This window comes from Numida meleagris, chromosome 1 (assembly GCF_002078875.1).
Source record: "Numida meleagris isolate 19003 breed g44 Domestic line chromosome 1, NumMel1.0, whole genome shotgun sequence".
NCBI classification, from domain to species: Eukaryota; Metazoa; Chordata; class Aves; order Galliformes; family Numididae; genus Numida; species Numida meleagris.
Window position 1 is genome coordinate 116,492,886 of NC_034409.1, and position 20,553 is coordinate 116,513,438.

The 20,553-nt window shown below is 38.2% G+C and overlaps 2 long non-coding RNA genes across 2 annotated transcripts in view; both read left to right on the top strand.

The window, feature by feature from the left end:
• The window catches only part of LOC110404508, a 160,593-nt gene that overhangs the window by 85,882 nt on the left and 54,158 nt on the right, over window positions 1-20,553 (top strand). The gene's annotated exons all lie outside the window — the stretch shown is intronic.
• On the top strand, window positions 1,215-5,772 carry LOC110404522. Its single transcript, XR_002442299.1, has 3 exons — window positions 1,215-1,609; window positions 4,033-4,199; window positions 5,691-5,772. It is a non-coding gene; the product is annotated as an uncharacterized LOC110404522 (long non-coding RNA).

The window sequence follows — 20,553 nt, forward strand, 5'->3', positions numbered from 1 at the left end:
TTTCACACTCTAAGATTCATTTCACTCAGAGTGTTGTAGCATCTTTTCTTTCTAAGCAATCTCACTTTTTATGCCATGCTGTAAGGCTAATTATTCTCAATTTATTTGCACAGCCCTGCATTTGCCATCTATTATTCCTGAAATATAAAATGATCTGAATTCTTTTATATCTGGCTGCACTGCCTAATTATTCCTCATTTGTTTTTATTCTCTTCCAATTTAGTATCATCTGCAAAGTTGAAATCATGTTTTCATATCATAATTAGACCTTTAAGAACCTAAGAAAACTGCTTGGTGAATAAGTATGCAAAGAGTTTGTTGGTTTTTTTTTTTCTCCTATTCTCATTTTAATGGAGATTTAAAGAGAGACAATAAATTAGAAATGCATGAAATGATGAGTTAAGAAATTCAAGTTGTTTGCCTATGGGCTGTAATGTTACAGCAGCCAGAAGTGATATGAAGAAGTAGTTATGATAAGGAAGTTGGTTAGGAATGACTGATAAGGATGCAGAAGATGAGCAGACGTGCCCAGCTCCTCACCCACTCTGCCACATTGGAAGATGTGCTTATTTGGACAGGGCACCTGCATGGATGTGTCAGGGCATAAAAGTTGCCTTCCTGTTCTGCCCTACTAAGGAGTAGTCAGTGTGCAGAGGAGAGCTGATTACCAGCTGTGATTCTCATGCAGACATAACTTTCTACCTTTAACAAGTAAATATCTACCCCTAAGTTTAGAGAATAGCCCACCATTAAAATATGGCTTACAGTATTTTATGCATCTCAGCGATACACATATCTCACCTGAATAATAGAGAAGATACAGGCACACTCACTGCATGACAGAAAAAAAGCTCTTTTAATTATGTTACTTAGCATATTGCAGCAGAAATCAACCAGTTTGATGTTTTCTAGTACCAGCAAGGCAAGCCAGCACAGTAGCCTTTACTTCAGTCATGTGTACATCTGGAAGACTCTGTCTTAGATAGAATAAGTACCATAGAATATATATTTTTTTATTTTTTGTATCCCTTTGGCTCAAATTGTAGCAGCTGAATGCATTGTTTAAAGTTTTACAGAGCTGTAGGTAATTCAAACCACTACTTATTTTCTCAAAAGTGAAAATAGAGTGAAAGATGTTTTCTACCATCAACAAACAAAAACCTGCGAAGTGCAGTGAATATCTCTCCTCATGGTTTATGTTTCAGTTTGTGTTTCTCTGACCAAGATTAATGTCTGAATCTGCAAAGCTTTCGTATGAGGAGCAAATGCCCAGATACAGGATCAGCTCTGAAACCACAGACCCTATTCAGGGGACAGTCCCTCCTCTTCATTTCCAGGTGGTGATGTTCTGCTACTTACTATACAGGCATGTAACCATCTTTAGCTGATTTCCAGCAGAGAGCCACAGAGCCTTCCCTCTGTGAGTCTGGATTGGTGCAGACTTTGCATGTGCACCCGTGAGTGTATGATGACCATGCTGTCCTCCTCTTTCCACTTCGGACAACGCTCAGAACAGGCCACCCGCATTAACTTGCCCCTTCAGACTGGTCCTATGACTTTGATTCTGTTGTGAGAAATCATAAAACTACGAGGAGACAGACCACGAGAGGTAAGCTATGCCTTGACTTCAGCTGCTTTGATGCCCCTGTGAATCCAGGCATGAAAAGCAAAGCTTGTTTTGCAAAGTCACTTTCACTGGAAGAGGGAGTGACAGGTGCTTCTAGGAATGAGATTGGGTGAGCCATCACACCTGTGGAGATGATCTGACTGTCTCTGGGCCTCACTCGATTTCCTGTGGTGGTGTTAGTCAGGAGCAGCTCCTTCAAATTCATAATAGTTGCACTAGTGACAGGATTGCCATACGGCATGGGAGATCAGAGACACATTAGACCTGCAAGAAGGGATACCTTTTTTAATTGCAGCCTGTGGGGTTTTTTTTTTAGCCCAGACTTTGTAGGCATATTGAATTACAGGTACAGCTTAAGTCATTTATATGTATTCTTGACTGACAAGTCTATTGGTTAATGTCCTACTTGCAAAATTACGCCCATGAGTACATGCAGCTGTTGTTCTCAGTGAGCAGAAGGGACACATGATTTTGTAACTTCAGTGACTTTAATTCTTCTCTGCAGGATGTCCAAAAGAAGGGATACATTTCTAAAAAGTCATTTGATCCTAATAGGATGGGATATTTAAATACAGTTATTAAATATCATCTCTGCAGGGCAAGGTTAAGGGTGTATGTGTAACTTCATATTTTTCCCTAAATCTATCAGACATTGCTCTTAATTGTAACTTGAACTATAAATTCATAGTTTGGAGTGGCTTGGTTTCAGATGATGGCGTTCCTGCAAAACCAGTGATGTTGCTGGGCCATGGAGTCGTTTATCTTGGGATGTAAAAATGTTCATGAAATGGCTGCAGTGAACACCTTAAGGTCTGCTGCTGCTTTTGTACAGATCACCCTGAATTTGCATTACGTTGTTCTTCAAATGCATGGCTGGTCTCCTAAATTTCGCATATGCTTTCTCTTCCCTCATTAGATGATTCAAAGATTTTACAAGGGAGTAAATTATTTACAGATTATGGATTTTAAGAAAAAATGTTCTTTATTATTACCACAAAGCTAGAATGTATATATATTTTTTAACGCAGGAACATTTTCATGCGTGCCCCAAATTTCTCTAAATACTATAAAAAACTGACAATGAAACCCAGTGCATTACAGGAATCTTATTTTTATGTCATTAAAATGCTAAAGGAACTCTAAGAATTTAAGAATTGAAGTCTAAAAGGAACAGGGACTAAGACACATGATAATGCCGTCTGAATGATATAATTTTTAAACTTGGAAATAGGAACTATGATCTTATGATCAGAAAACACACTTAGATAAAGAATTGTATCAACAGGGTTCTCTGTTTTCATTTCTAGCATTATTCTTTAGGTTCTTGTTTTTTCCAGTTTATCACAGACTGCATCCCATACTTTGAGGTGTTTGTGAAACAACACTGGTATGTAAGAGAAACACCAATGTAAACCAATGCTATTTTTTAAAAGAGTTGGCACACCAGTATTTCCCTCATGCCTTAACTTGAAATAGCATAAATCTTCCCTTAAACTCTATGTTCCAAAAACTTCATATAAAAACCAACCTTAAGATAGTCAAAAACTGAGTTCAAAATGAAAGAATAGGATGAGGACCCTCCTTTAGCAAACTCTAGCATGACCTAAGCTTTGAAATCTTCTGTCTGGACCAACTGGTTTGGCCCAACTGATTCCCAAATGTCTCATTCCTCTTCTTCCCATGGCTCATTGAGCAAAACCAGCCAGCTTCATCCTGGAGCATCATGTGCCTCCTAGTCCATGTGAGCGAGGTGGCTTCTGCACCATCCCTGGGGTGGCTGCAACCCTTCCAAACTTGTGCTGGAGCTGAGCATCAAAAGGTTTCTATATCCTGTGCTTTCCTATCACAGTCAATACAAACACCTTCTTCTGGTGAAAAGCCAGTAATTGTTGGTCCCCAAATCACAGTCACCTCTTTGACTGTATCCCCTGCCCCCTATCCAGCACTGTTAAGAATGTTAAGCATGTAGAGAACTTCATGTGAATCTCTGCCTTTGTATAAACTTTATGTGCAGACATGGTTAAATGTAATTAAGTAGGAATTACATCAAATTCCCACATTACACCTGAATTTGGTGGAGAGGGATGTGGAGTAGTTTTAAGAAATTAGTGTCATTTTGGATTCTTTGCGATGCAAGTTCCTTCAGATTTCATGCCTTTGTCACACTTGAAATGGTGTGTACAGAGCTGATCAGCCATAAAACTATCTTTTATTTGAAATTAAATGTGTAGAAATTTAAATTGTTCTGTGTGTATACAGACATAAGTAGCTCATCTTTGGCAGTGCTCAGATTATTTATACTGCAGCTGCAGTAAATTTGAGTTGCACCAAATGTAGCTCTCTAAATGTCAGCTCAATTTTCTCAAGACCTACTTTTCACTTGTTATAAATATTGCTTGTTACAGATGCTAAAACTATTCAAACGGGAATGCCACTCTGGGTGCAGTCAAAGTGTTCAGAAGGGATATAGATCATGACAGGACATTTATTTATTTTCTTCTAAAAATCAAGCAGAGTGACCTTTGTCTGCATTTAAGGATTTTGAGGACGTGGGAATTCACCTTCTCCATAGGTAGGTATGCAGATAACTTTCCCATAATTTCTGTTTACTGCAGTTAGTGTTAATGTAAAAGTTTGGTACATAGCATGGAGGCAAGTCCGATGTCACCATTTTTTCTAAAATTGAATTACTACAGTCAAGGTAATGTCCATTAAAAAACTGGCAAAGGAAAAGTGAAAAATTGAAAGACAATTTATATAGCCTTCTTAACTGATGACAATTTTTGATTATCTCCTAAAGTTGTCCTTTTTTTTTTTTGTACAACAAAAGCAAGAAGAGAATTCACCATTTATAATTTAAGATCTTCAGATGCTGCCAAGCAATTAGACAGTCCATAATTTACAGTTTAAAAATGAAGAGTCAAATCCTGCATCCTTTTCAGAATCTTAAGATATGCTGAGCTCAGACTCAGTTCAAACTTTTATCTGTTTCATTGATACAGGTAGAGCATTCATCACTACATAAGGAAGTTGGGTTACAATAATAATTGATTGTAATTTTCTTGATTGAAGAGATGACAATTTTCTATTTTTACATCAAGTGTCAGAACAGAAATTAGGAGAATTTGTGTGCACCTGGGACAGATCAGCCACACTTGGAAGAAAAGTCAATTATCTTGTAAGATGGCTTTTAAGTAGACAGGTAACTCTGAAACTTCAAAGGCTGTTCTGTCCCCAGTCATGCAATTATAGCCAGTTATATTTGCTTGGGTTTGGTGGAAAAAAAAATCTATGTTCTTAGCTACAGAGTTTTTAAGATACTTATTATCTTTGTTATTACTTTTGATGTTAATTCCACAGTGGGGCAGTGGCAGTGCGGCAGATTTTGCTCTGACTCTGTTTTTGACTGCCAGATACTGTTGATCCTACTTACAGTCTGTTAATGTTTTCCTTTCTGACTAGTCACCTTTAGTTACTCAAAGTCATAGCTTCACACCATCATAAATCAAGCAGCTAGGTGTCTACATTTTTAAAGTGAAAGCGTTATTTTTCGTTGGGATTTAACTGATTACCTCATTAATCTAAACCAGGCACTGGTTGAACAAGATATTCATAGCAGGAAGAAATGCTGGGTTGGGAATAGCTTGACTGAACTTGCCATAGCCATATCTTATTTCTTCTGCTTCACATATTCCTATCTGAAATACCTCCAAATCATTTCACTTACTATGGTAAGAGTCTAATTTTTATTGATTTTACAGATTACTCACTGAAATTTTCACCAGTTACATCAACACACATTATCTTATTGTCATGGTTTCATTATTATTCTAACTTCAGTTATGCTTCATTATTAATAAAAAAAATTGTGAGACAAGAAATATTGAAACTTAACAAAATTATTGCCAAAGGAGACATTTGGTTCTTCTTCTGAAAGAATATTAAGAGGAGAAATGTAATGCAGGTGCTCTGAATCCATTTCTGGAGCACTTATTTTCCCACTAACTGTGAGTCTTGGCACTGTGATTCCCATGGATTTATGACCCTCCTTGCCCATCCTCAGACTCCAGAGAATAAGTGGTGACTGCTTCCAGAGCCTACTGGGGACATGATGCAGAATGATGCTGCTGATGTAATACCCTCAGGTATGTTCTCAGGGCTAAAATGATCCATGTAGACTGGGGAGAATTCATGGTTATTGATAGAGCTACCAATTGCAAAAGTGAAAATGAAAGCAAAAATTTCTTTGTGTTATGTCCACGCACAGAAAAGAAATAATTAGTTTTGTTTTTTAGCAAACATTCTGATTTAGTTTCTCAGAATCTAGGAAGCTTGTTGTGTACTCAACAGTACCACTCCTTTTACCTGCACAGAGATTAAACTCAGGAAGCCTAAAAATAAATTGGAGGAGTATATATATGGAGTAGAAAGGAGAGTGAAAAATAAATCAATTAAGCTAGAATATTTTGAAACAAATTCATGCTCTGCTGGAGGAACAAGTACAAATACTTTGAATGTTTGGGTTGGCTAGGGAACTTCATCGGAATTAGATCCACTTGAAAGGGTGAAAAAGCATCACCACTCTATACAGTAATGCCACAAGCTTCAGCTTTTGTGATTGATATTAATGCAGCATTTTGCTCTCAATAAAGAATGTTTACATTTCAATTGTAGCTTCCAGCTTGAGCTCACAATTCACATTTATTTTGTAAAAGAGTTAAGTTCCATTACAGTAAAGCCCAGTTTAATTTTTCATCTTGAGTTTGCCATGTAAACTTGATTTCTTAAGCATATTTTCCATCTCTGGTATTTTCTTATTAGACTCAGCATATTATGACATTTTCAAGATGCTTTCTATTTATAACTTAACATTATACAATGTCAAGAATAATCAAAAGCATAAAGAGATGACAGAGAAAAATCCCATTTAATATGATCTTTTTGGGTCACAGTTCTGAGTTTCACTTAGTTTGCCTATTTTGGAAGTTAAAATTACCTTTTTAGCAAGTGAAACATGCAAACAAAAGTTAACAGGGAATGGGCATGATCACGTAACTACTTTATAATCACAGGGTCTCAAAATTCAGTGCTAGGTGGGCTCATCACAGATGTCTCAGGACTTCTGTCCAGCCGTTAGAGTGACTGACTCAGTGTATTAGGATATACCATCAGCTGATAATTCCTCTTCTTTTGGACACCATTTTATCTTGTTCTTTTTTTTAATATGGTCTTCATTTTTTGCCTTGAGAAAAAAGGGGAGCTACAGTTTTAGTATTTCTCTGTTCTGCATGCCTTTATTTAAACTGTGGATTGAAAGAATTACTACCCTCAGAAATCTAAATTGTTCCTGTTATTCTGATACAATGACTTTATGACAGGCAAATTTTGATTTAATATTTCTTCCATTTATTTATATACACATATGCCTCCTCTTAAAATAGGTCCTATTGCTGTTTCTGTCAGCTGATTATTTTATTTCTTTTACTTTTAGTATTAGGGCTTCACTGAGCTTCAGCCTGTCAACTATGTGTGTAAAACCGAAGTATCTGATAGATAAAGGCTGAATGAGATAACGATAGTGCCTGTTTGTGCTCAGAGTTGTTGATACCATTTGAATCTTTCATTATGCCAATAAAAAGAGAGCCAAACATCTGACGAAGCTATCAAGCTCTTGGGCAAATCATCTCTCTGGTTTTGAGAGGCTGTGCAAGAGGGTAATTATCATCTCCCTCTTTCTTTCTGACTATGGAGCTGATGGTACTTCTGGTTAGGAAGAGGAGAAAGAGACCTTTAAACCATATTGCCAGTTCATAGAATCATAGAATATCATGAGTTGGAAGGGAACCATAAGGGTCAAGTCCAACTCCTGGCTCCACACAAAAATCAGACTATGTGTCTAAGAGCATTGTGTAGATGCTTCTTGAACTCTGGCAAACTTGGTGCTGTGACCACTGGCCTGGGGAGCCTGTTCCAGTGCCCGGCCACCCTCTGGTGAAGAATCTTTTCCTGATGTGTAGTCTGAACCTCACCTGATAGCTGCAACATAAAGATGCCAGGAGCCTTGAAACCTTCATCTTCCCTTCACTTCTTCTGAAATATAGATCCTGCACAGTGTGTTCTTGGAGGACCCATAACTTTCAACTGTCCCTGTGTTTCCAGCAGCTCTGCTTTGCTTTGCTCCTTTCCTCTTGTCACCTGCTAGAACAGTGGGATCATGCAAATAGTATTAACCTTGTTGTGGTGAGGGGAACAGTGGATGACAGGAGGAGTGTAAAAGAGGTGAATAAGAGTAATTTGTACGTTAGAGACGTTTAAACTTTGGTCTGACAGGGATCAGTGTCTAGATACTCATGGCAGAATCCATAGTCCTGAGTTAGAGTCTAAGTTCCCTATGCAGTGTAAAAAAGATTGTGTGATTCATAACAGTATACACAAATCTAAGTAGGGAGCTACCCAAGGTAGCAATAGCAAAGCCCTGAGGACAGACTCATATTTTAAATCCCCACCCTCTCTGAGATGCTTAACTGTACATTTTTCTCCATGCATGATTTATAGCCATGCAAGTAGGCACTTAATTTCTTCAGAAAACAAAACAGAGAGAGCAAGAATCAATCTTTTCTTCTAAGAGGAAGCCAGAGAAGCAGTAGGTGGTGATTCCTTTCACCCCCTCTTCACCTTCTTTTCATATAGGATCAGAGTATAGCCCATTTTACTCCTTTTTTCACTTTTAGTACAAACTCAAGTACAATACTTCCTTATGAAAAAAAAATGGAGTCAGTTAAACAGTGCAAGGGGAGGAGAGCTGCAAGCTTGAAAAACAGAAAGAATACAGTGAAAACGGTGAGCATGACAATATGCAAAAGGAAAGTGCTCTGTAGGAAAAAAAAGGCATGATAGGAGTAAAACACTCTCAGGGAGGGTGATGGTGTGAACCAGTGAGAACTACAAGTGTGATCATTGCAAACTGTGATAGACTGATTGAAGGGCACTGCTTGGAAACAACAAGTTTGCACTACAGCAGTCTTAAATGAGGGCCTGCTACAGCTTAAATAATGGTCTAACACTGGAAGTAGCCATTTAAAAATAATAATCTAACCGATAAATATACAAGCAAGTATGCATTTAAATTTGGATAGTCAAATAGATAGATTGCCTTGTGTTATGATGTGTCATGTTGATAAGCTGTTCACCATAATAACTGCCTCCTTCTTTATTTAGACATTAATTATTGTTGGTAGCATACATAGTTTTGCCATCCTCTGATAACTGCACATGTACATATACAACCACCTCCTCTCTATCTGTGTATGCAGAAAATGTTTGTCAGGGAGCAGTTAGGTAAGTGATACAGAACTAATAACATGGGGCTTATCAGCAGCCTGTAACCTATGCTGGGGAGCACCAGGCAGCTGCTTGGTGCATGGACAGTGTGCAGAAATTCTGAAGTGAAATGCTGAGATTTTCCTATGTGTGTACTACCTACATATACACATTCACCCCAGCAGCAGCTTCCAGTTGTTTACAGTAAAAAGTTTCACAGACGTCCATTGTACTACATGTATGAATGGACTAAGTGGGTCATGTATATTATGCATCCTCTTATTCCAGCACTCTGCACTGCTAGTAGTGCTGCTCAGAAGTGCTGCTAGGCCTGCAGACTGTTGCCTCTATCTTACAATAGCCAATATCACAGGTACAAGGTTGTTAGTGTGAAGCAAATTTAGATTTTCCTTCTTTTTCTATGTCATTATGGATGGCTACAGATGGTACTGTTCTATACAACGGTCTGTTCCAGAAGATAAGAACTATGAAAGTATATGCTTACATATGTGCAAAGCATGTGAATGTCAGGTGTAAGCTAGACTAGTTGGAGTAGACAACCCTGAGTTTACCTCAAGTTCAATAAAATTATTTACGGATGAAAGAAAATGCTTCAAATGGAAAGGGAATATTTAAGATATTGATGATAAATTAATGATAAGCAACATTTAGACTTTAATGTTGATAATTATAATGTTTAATAACAGCATAAATACAGTAAAAATAAACGGTTTTAAAAGCATGTATGTACAAAGTTATCTGTCAAAACTAGCTTGCAAGGCAATAAAGCAACATGAATGAGAGCTATTCTTAGTTAAAAGAAGTATTTTACAGACCCCAGGTTTTCTCTTCCGTGGCACAGACATTTTTGAAAATAAGCTGAAGGTCACATCTGGAATACAAGAATATATTTTCCCACAGAAGATAGTAAAGGCTTTATGATTATGCCAGAGCACATAGTTAAGTATATAGAACCATTAAAGTTTGACAAGGCACCTGATCTAGATGAATAACATTCCCCAGTTCAAGAGGAATCATTAAGATGAGGGAAGAAAAGCCTACAGAATGCCTTTTTTCACATCTTTTTAACAGCTAGAGAAGCATAAAAGGACAAAAAGACGGTAGTCCATATTTTTACAGGGAGGATAAAGGGAGAAGTCCATGGGATGTGGAAAGAAAAATCATTGCTATTTAAAGACAAGATGATCAAACTTGATTTCTTTATGAGCAGTTCTGAATAGCTACAGAAAACTAAGCTAAAAGCCATATGAATATTTTGAAACTATGTCATATGTAGGCATGCACAAAATAGATTACTTTAAAAAACCAGGCTGAGATAAACATGTAGAACCGGTGAAAAGAATTTAAAGCAAGTTTAGGAGAAGGAAATAAAACATGTAAGTTAAAAGAACTGCACTGAGGAGGAGAAATAAAACAAGTGAGGCAGAACTAGTGGTCAAAACTGAGTGCCACTCTTGTGCACAAGAGGGGAGTTACTGGAAAGAGCTGTTTTAGCAAAAAAGAAAAAAGAATGGAACAAATGTAAAAATGTCCATGTAAAGACAATATAATGATTTTAATACTATGCTGCTAAGAAATCATGAATGGTTCATTTAATTTAATGTAGTAGAGGAATGCAATTAACCCCAAGCTCAGAAGAGGAACACTGAATGTCAATCAATAATATGAGCTGAACCTACAGATAAAAAATGATCTGCATAATGCTTGGCAAGATTAATAAATCAGAATACCACATTTCTACATATAAACATGCCATATACCTTCATGTAATGTGATCATTCTTAAAAGTGCTAAGTGTAGAGTATCTATCTATCCATCTAATTTATTTTGCTGGGGATCATCCTAGCATCTCTGTCCTGTTCCCATTCTTTGAGCAAAAATAACCTTCAAGTAGAACTTGAAAATTGTTTAATGTAACTGTAGTTTATTTGTGGGGTTAATCTATGTCAAGCTTGTACTGATCGTTTGATTTTTCAGTGGTGGCTTTAAGCTGTGGACGGAATCAAAAAAGTGTGTTCTACAAATGGTGAATCAATCAGTGAGTTACGCAAATCAGTCCAAGTGAAACAACAGTAAAAGCTTTAGACCATATCATACTTTCATCTTCATACAAACTTTTACAACAGTAAAAGCTTTAGACCATATCATACTTTCATCTTCATGCCACGTATGTCACAAACAAGTGATTTTAAGAATACACAAGAGAATTTTATGGTGTATTTTAGCATGCATATGTTTTTGCTTATAAAGCTTCATAACTTCAGCACTGTGAGATCAGTTATGTTGAGGGACTTACCCTTTTAAGAAGGAAAAAGACATAAAGCTCTCAAAATTAAGTAGAAGATCAGGTTGCTTCCAGTAAGAATGTCACAGTTAAGTTAATAGCCAGTTGAATGCAGATCTGCAAGGTCAGAAAAAAATGTGAAGTCCTGTGTGGTAGCTGGGAATCTTCTCTTACAAATATTGTCATGTGAGGCTATAGTTGCTATGCCTGAAGGACTATGCATTATTGAGTTTCACAGCTGTGATGCTTTCACATACAGGAGAGATGCTACAGTTGGAGAACTGAAAGCTTCTTACAGCTTTTGTACAGCAGAAATTAAAAAAAAAAAGTGATACGTACTTTGGTGTTTGTCATTTTTATAAATTTTTAAGGTTATTTAAAGCTGTGTTGCTGGCTTGGGCTCTTAAGTAAATCCCAGATAATGAGAATTTGGCAGAGAAAAATGATATCTATTTTGAGCTGTAAATTTGGTTGGCAGTACCCACATGCTGAGTTGATGTATCCACAGGTTTAAATTCTCTTCAGTGAACTTATTCCATAGCTGATATAAGTTTCAAATATACTTTATAAAGATGCTGTCTAGAAAATAAATCCCATCTTTGTGGAAAATATATAACAAAGTTATATCAAAATTACAGCTGCTCAAGCAATGTGCTTGCCCACTACATTATCTTTATATTTTAACATATTTATTTATAGCAACACAATTTTTATATGCACCCACAATAAATAACATGCTTTCCAGGCAAATACATAAGATGGGCTAGAACGTCCATTTGTCTGTACTGTGCATGCTCATTTAGATTATGGTAAAGTGAGTATAAAACACTTCTGAAAGACAATGCAAATGATGTATGCCTCTTTGCAATGAGAGAAACGATTATATGTGTTATCAGAGCCATAATTTTATGCTTGTTAGTCATCCAATTTTGATTAAGGGATCATTTATTTTAAGAATAATTCTGCCTCACTGTGAAGGCTTTTTTTTTTTTTTTTAAACATGAAATTGTGTGTTTAGAAGCAGGACAAATAGCAACCCAAGACTAGGTGAGTTGGGACTGGCATGGTGGAAGTAGCACAGCACAAAGCCCAACACTCCGCTTTCCAATAGAAGAAATACAAAATGCAACTGTTGGATTCTGCCTTTCAAGGTAATTTTGGTTCAAAATGCTTGTGCCCTTGGGGGAAACACTGGAAATTTCTGCATCAGACATAAAATCCTAGAAACACAGAAGGTTTACCTTCCAAACACAGAAACTTTCCCAAATTAATTCCATATTCGTACATATGATGAGGTCTTCAATAGCTTCTGAAGCATTTCTACAGTTACGTACAAGGACTCTTGAACCAAGTAAAAATCAAATGAGAAAGAATGGAGAATTTTCAGACTTTTAGCTGGGATCAGATGGCAAAGAGACTTAAATTTTAACTACTACTAAGCAAAAAAAAAAAAAAGCTCAAGCTTCATATCTCTGTTATGCCAGTGTTATGAGTAAAAATGGGAGACTTTTTTTTCCCTTTCTAGATTTGTAAGCTGAGGTAATAGAGAGGAGTAGAATCATAGAATCCGTAGAGTTGGAAAAGACCTTTAAAGGTCATCTAGTCCAACTCCCCTGCAGTGAACAGGGAGATCCACAGCGTGATCGGGTGCTCAGAGCCTATTTCAGCCTAGTCTTGAAAGTCTCCAGGGACGGAGCATCCACTGCCTCTCTGGGCAACCTGTTACAGTACCTCAGCACCCTCACTTTAAAAGACTGTTTCCTTATATCCAACCTAAATCTCCCCTCTTTTAGTTTGTAAACATTTCCTCTTGTCCTATCACAACAGACCCTGCCAAAGAAAATGTTGCCTTCTTTCTTGCAGCCCCCCTTCAGATACTGAAAGGCCATTCTGAGGTCTCCCCAGAGCCTTCTCTTCTCCAACTTGAGCAGCCCTAGCTCTCTCAGCCTGTCCTCGTAGGAGAGGTGTTCCATCCCTTGGATCATTTCTGTGGCCCTCCTCTGGATGCTCTCAAACAGGTCCATGTCTCTCCTGTACTGAGAACTCCACATCTGGATTCAGTACTCCAGGTGAGGCCTCACCAGTGCAGAGCAGAGGGACAGGATCACCTCCTTCTCCCTTCTGGCCATGCTTCTTTTGATGCAGCCCAGGATACAGCTGGCTTTCTGGGCTCCGAGGGCACAATGCTGGCTATATAAAGCTTATGCCTCCTGGCACATAGGATTGGTGAGTCAATGTCAGAAGGAAGGAGTTCTTAAATATACCATGAGTTGAAGTGTGTGACTTGGAAGTGGAGTTAACATGATTGCCATATTTATTATTATTTAAATTCAGGAAATTCCTGCCTGACCAAAAATGTGGAGAGTCTCCTCTGAGGCCTATATTCTTTAACACATTTTCAACTCAGAGTTGGCTTGGGTGACTCCTACAAGCAGGCCTCAAGCCTTCAATGGCCTGAACTGCGCAATGTGGCTTTTTGCTGAAGGGTTCCCTGCCACCCAGCTAGTGTACTCAGGTTACTGGGAGGTTTATTATTCTAGAGTTTGCAGTCCTGACAGAGTGACTTAATATATTTAAACCTCTGTAAGCCAGAGTGTGTATCATATAATGGCTTGCTTTTTTTCAATTGTTGCTGCTGTTTCAGTGAGCCTGCAGGGCATGTATTCTTGAAGGATGGATATGCTTTTTCAGGTAACACTCCATTAAGTAAAGCCCTTTAGCCAGGACAAAAAGCCTCTGCAGATCCCCTCCTGACATAAAATGTTTACACACTGAAACACAAAACCTGCTGGTTTGTTAAAAAATGAATAGAAAATCCAAAAGTTCCCAGTTAATCTGCTGATTGCCCATTGATTTTTCCATGGCTACATGTACTGATGTGCTCTATTTGCTTCTGTCTGGTATTTCCCCGAAAATGCTACTACTGCTTTGTTACCTACTCATCATGGCTTCGTAAATACCTTTCAAGCAGTAGTTTTCATGTCAAGTTTGCATACTACAGATATGTGTGACAAGGGTGCCTCTTGGTCAGGAGACTGCCATCTGGAGACATGTGCACATAGCCAGAGTGTGTATGCAGTATTATGGGATGGCAGGCAAATCTTTCCCAGAGAATAGCGTTCGGGGGCCAAAGGTATGGTCTTTGCGCAGTGGAGTTGTTTCATGAGTCTTGACTCTCAGCTTGCATGTGTGGATTAGCGAAGGCCAAAGGAAGCAATCAAAAAAGTGTGTCAGGTTCAATGTATTGCAGGACCAGAGGGCTACTGAAAACAAATTGTGCACATGGAGCTGATGGCTGTGTGATCAGTATCTTCCTGATGGACCTGTTTCACGTTCCATGGTCTTAACTTCAGCTTTACACAGCTTTTTTTTTTTCTAATTTTTCTCTGCCTGCCAAAGCGTTCCAGTCTGTCTTTCACAACCTCAGTAGAATTTACTTCTTCCCACCTGCCATGCACAGGAAATTTAACTCAGAAAGATGAGATGCAAATATTATGCAAGGTTGACCTTTTCATTTGCAGGGTAACTAATTAGCTTGACAAGTAACATGTTTAGTAAAATACGTATATGTCATTAGATAATCTTGCCTACCTCCTTGAGGTTGCTTCCTAAAATACATTTTACTGCTGTTGCAATTAACTGCAGGCTTGCTATTGACTTCAGTATGAGCACAAGTACAGTCCTTTACCAAATGGATAGTGACTTAATACTCATTCTCTAATCTAGTAGTATAAGTAACCACATACTTAATTCTTTAGTCATGCTTTAGTACCACAGTGTAGCGCTGGCTAAGTACCTTTCTTTGTTCTGCTTCCTTTTTTTATTGCTATGGGACAGGATGCAATGTGTAGTATTAATAGGGAAGATATTAAAATATAAACATTTTTGAAGTAAACTTTAGACAGTGATAAAAATTTCTGAAGTGGCCGAAATTTAAGTGACTGTCTGGATACCATGTGAAGATGCAACTGGCTGGACTGCTTCTTTTGTCTAAGCTGTGTGATGGTATTTACGTGTAGACCTCTACGTTACAATCTGTACTGTGGCTGTGGTTTGTATTGCTACTTCGCTGATCAACAGCTTGGTGAAGGAGACTGTTGTGGCCATTATTTACTGTGAGTCAGGCAAGGCATTCTGGTATTCAGAAGGTCTGAGGAGTCAGTCTTGTGTCTTTCACTGAAGGGGAACTGAAGAATTGGCTTATACAGACATGAGAGGTCAAAAAAAGTAGCCAAGAATTTGACCTGGATCTAGGACAACAGAAAGAGGCTGACTGTGTTGAAAACACAAAGCTCACTCTGGCTTGCCTTCAGGAATCATTTATGATCATGAACAGATGTTCTCAGCCACAGTGAACCTTGAATCCTGCATGGTTTGGTTTCTGATGTAGGATGATTAGCTTTCCCTACCTCTGGATTGCAGTGCACCTCACAGTATGGTGTGGCAACAGAGATAAATAGTAGTTTGCTAAAAATGGTAAGCAGTGGTACTTTGCAATTCTAATTAACTCATCCTATGCTAGTCGGTGTCCTTCAAACCATGACAATTAACAAGACTGAAGAACAGTCTTACTGGGTGGAAAGTGACTAGGAGCCTGTGACTTGCTACAGCAGAGTGTACATTGATTCCATATTGGTATTTTCAATTGGCCTGTTCTCTTTTCAGATTTATTTTAGAAGATGCTCATGTTTTTACTACAAAATACATTAGATAGCTGCTTCATTTGTTGTGTGCATTTTTTTGATCCACTGCCGAGCCTGATGATGCCAGTAAGTCATCTGCTTTTTGTTTCTTTATTATTATATTGTTCCTTGTCAATTTACTGCCTCTTCATCTCTAATGAAGCAAAGATGGGGGCTTTACAGATGGGGAACTAAATCATAGAGAAACTACGTGACTTTTTACATGACCTATGCACACAAAAGTAATAATCACTCTTACTGACAGGTGCAGACACTACAAGCATCTGCAAGTGTTGTAACAATGCAACTGTTGTAAGCAGTTTAGGTATGCTGGCAGTGCTGGTTTTGTGAGAAGTTCAGTTTTTGTGAGAGAATGTGTGAGATATTAGTGCAGTTATTCTTCTCTGACATTTTAACTCATGATTAACCTGTTCAGTGGAGGCTTTATGTACTTTTAACCCCTCTCCTGGCTACCATGGGTTGGATTTCTCTTCTCCATCCCTATAGTATTGTTCCTAAAGTTGTACTGGTTAGGGGTTTTGGCACAGTGCCTCAGCAGAGCTATTTCTTCATGGAGCCCTCTTTAGCCTACCTGCTCGCTTTCTTCTCCCTTCACATTAGCCTTCTTTCATCCCTTTCAGCCTTTTCCCTTTCGTGCTCCTTCTCTTTTAGCAGTGTCTCTTCTTTGAAGTTAACAAGTCTTCCCTCTCTGTTGAAACATTTTGCTTCCTTCTTTTGTTCACTTTGTTCTTTCCTCCTCTTGGAGTGTATGCCAGCTGGCACTGACATCCTCTCCCATAGAAATGCAGTAGATTGCTTTGTTAATTTCTAAGACAGAGATTTTTTTTCTTTTGCTCTTTCATTCAGTTTTGACCTTTATGTGTTGGGCAATCATTCCCCAGTGTGCTCAGCACGGTCACTGGAGTTGTCATCAGACTTGTATAGTTGCTTGTCCTATACGACCGCTATAAGGCAGCATTTCAGCTGAGACCTTGTTATTGTTAATTGCCAAAACTTATCATGTTTTACTTATATATCTGTACCAGGACTTGCATGGGTATGGAAATAGTTCTTGAGTAAGTAGATCACAATGTTACTCAGCAACATCAGGCTAGGAGGTCAGTCTTGAAAAGAAGATTATGGGAGATAGGTTGGCTAAGTAATACAGTTTTAAAACAGGTGGCCTCTATGAATATTGTTGCCATATTTTTAGTAATGAGATGTTGAAAGAAGATTACTCTGAGTGAAGTGAGGCTTCCACTCTGAATAAAGCTCTGGAGGAGCCTGTCTGTAGTTCTTAATATGCAGGGAGCCAACGGAAGTAAACTTTTTAGTTCAGGTTATGCGAACCACCTCTAATGAGATTGAGCCAGCCTGAAGGCATTAAGCATATTCTCCACACTTTTTTTTCTGTGAACTTTCCAGTATGAATCATAGTGATTTGTTTTATCAAACTTTGCTGTCACGATTTCTCAGTAACCAGAGTGTTTGGTTCTGTCTTGGGAGGGAGGGAGATGGAAGAACAACCCAACCTAAATCTCTTAGTTATCAGTTATTATGGATCAAGGTATTTACCTATGGTTCATTTTAAAACTGCATTTATATGTTTATATGTTATATGTTATACTATGCTATTGCAAATATTACAAGTATATATTTATAGATCAAATTTTAATCATAAATTATTGGTCCTGATCCAGATGTAAATGAAGCTGATATTTTACACAGGCATAAATGTATTATAATTATCATTCTGAGGCCTGTTCTCCAGAGAAGATTTCTGACCTGTAAAAGTTCATGCATCTCTTTGATACTCATAGAAAAATGAGTAAGAAACACAGGAAGTGCTATCAAAAGAGTTTCTGAAAGGTCCTTAGTCCATCTTTCTTTTCCACCATATTTTATTCCTCGGGGTTGTTTGCCTGTTCTTTAATGAGTCGCACTATTATAAATCTGCACCTTTAATATTGTCTTAAGTAATTTGCAGTTACAGTGTTTTTAATCACTATTAACAGAAAATGCTTTCAAAAAACCAAAAAGATATTTTTCTTGTTGTGGCATGTGTTATGTGGTATTTATTTTGTGGAAATATAAATAGCTTTTCTAGAAAATGGGAGTTAAAAGTTAAATTAAAACCTAAGATATATTTCCTACTAAAAACATAATGTGGCTCAAAAGGCTAGAAATACCTTGAAAGAACAAGATGGAATATGAATGAAATGGGAAGTACAAAGTAAAAAAAAAAACAAAAACTGTCACCCACAAACTAAAATCCACGTACTTTTTTTTTCCAAAGAAAAAGCCTTTCTTTACTAATAACATTGCAGGGCATTCAGGCTTGCTATAGCAATCTCTTTTCCCTGCACTAAAGAGATTAAACTAGAATTTAGCCTAGATTCTTGGAGATGAACATTTATTAATGAGCAGATGCACTGCTTTTCAGATGTGGCTAATTGTGTGAACTACAACTAAAGCACTATTTTGAGAACGGTGAATTGATTTCATAAAGCTTCTCCAATTTTCTCTCACAAAAGCCAGCAATGAAAGAAGCATCTTTGGGCCTATGACAGCCAGGGAGCAGCCTTTGATATACTACTGCCACCTGACAAGTTTGTTCTGGGCCTAGCCTCCACACATTAAATTGTCTGGTAGGTGCCCAAGTACTTGCATTTTTCTTTTTTGCATATCCGTAGTCAATAGTCTACACCAATGAACCACTCCAAGCAGAAGAAACAGTCCTGTTAGGGTGGGCAAGGGCTAATGTATGAGTCTTATAGCTCAGTCACGGGTCACACAAATTGCCCTGAATTTTTAGTAAGATGTGAGTGACAGCTGGGAAAAGCAATTCATTAAAGACAATAACAATATACCAAATAACTGCTGCCTAAAATAAAGAAAAGATTCAGTGCAGGAAGAAAGATTCTACAATAGGGTTGGAATAGACTGGCTTCTGCAGATCAGACGTTAATATCATTTACAGCACTGCTTTTGGGAAGTCTGCAGTGCTCTGGCTAAGCATCCTAGCAGGCCAGTTACCTCACTCAGCAGCATGGGGGAAGCAGGTTCCCCAAGGATCAATGACCATTACCTCCATCTCTTATCCCACGAGGCAGGAGGACTGCTGGGTGCCTTGCTCCTGCTCCTACCTGGTATTGCAGCAATGAAAGTAGCAAGAACAAGAAGCAAGAGCTACAGTTAGCAAGAGCTAAAACTGCTGGTTGGTGATATATCTAACCCTACTGTCTTTCCATTGTCACAATCTGCACTGTCTGCAGAAAAGGAGGAAAAGTAAATTAAGAAACCTTCAGTTATAATCCTGGAATAGGAACTCTAAGGTCATGCAACAATATATTGTTTATTAACCTGAACAGCTGACAATGATACAGGCTGACTCTAGTGTCATACATATTATTTCTTATGCATTTTTTGAAAGAGTGAGAGACAGTAGATTTAGTATTCTAAGCTCAATGTATGGTAGCATATTACAATGCATTATGTATTTAGCTGTTTTGCATACATCAAATATTTCATAAAGTGATAGCAAATGTTGGAAATTTCTGTTGGATTGCAAGGTATTAATGTGCAATATTGAGTACTGGAGGATAATACATCACGTTTGAGTTCCAGAGTTTCCATTACACAGTTATATGAGAGCATGGCAACTGTGTTCAATGCATGACAAGTTGTTTGTCAATCTCTACTAAATAGACACTGCTCTACAAAATATGCACAATACCAGTACTTGAAAGGAAGAGGTGGGCTTAGTACTATGTGTATCACCTGCTCTTTCTAACACTTTTATGGATCAATGATCTGGTCATGGGATAATTAATCCATTTCTTCTTGCTTCTTGGCTAAAGCATCTGGAGCGCTTTGGATAGTGAAAACTACTGTAAACTTTTTCCATTGCCTTCACTAAAGTAATTTGGCCAGTGTACAGAGCTGAACTTCCAGACAAGTCTGAAAGTGTTTTTTTTTTTTTTTTTTTCAGTTTAGAAAATGCAACTATTCCCTATGAGCAATACTTTTTGCTTAGAAGAGGGTACAGTGGCTCTATTAAATATCTTCTGGTTTTCACATACTTCTCTTGGGTACTCTTTCACACAAAAAATTGGCTATGTGGAAGAAATTCTGAAAGGGAAAACCTTTTATCTGGTTTGAAGCAGGCACAGTGCAGGTAAGGTAGGCCTGGATGCCTGTGCTTCGTCTGCCTTTGCAGTGCCCTCCTCTGTAGGACAGGTCAGTGTTCAGTCCCATTAGAGACATACGTGCCTTGTCTTCATGGCTGTACTAGCTTTGATCCTCAGACTCTGAAGACAAAAAACTAATTGGTGTCAGCTGCTGCAGTGGCTTTATGCTATCTACTAGGATAAATCAAAGAGGGGAACATTTTTGTTTGGATTGCATTGGGTCCTTGCCTCCTGCAGGTGGGATGGAAACAGGGTGGGTATGTGAGAAGCAGCTTTGTCCTGATCTGTGGTGGCAACACAGTGGCAGAAGCAGGGCTGGTGATTCAGGTGACAGACCCCCTGCCGTGATACGAACCAGCCTATTGCATGTGGAGCTGTCTGCCATAGGCCAGGGCTGTCTAGGAAACTGCAAAGCTGTTGTACTGAGGA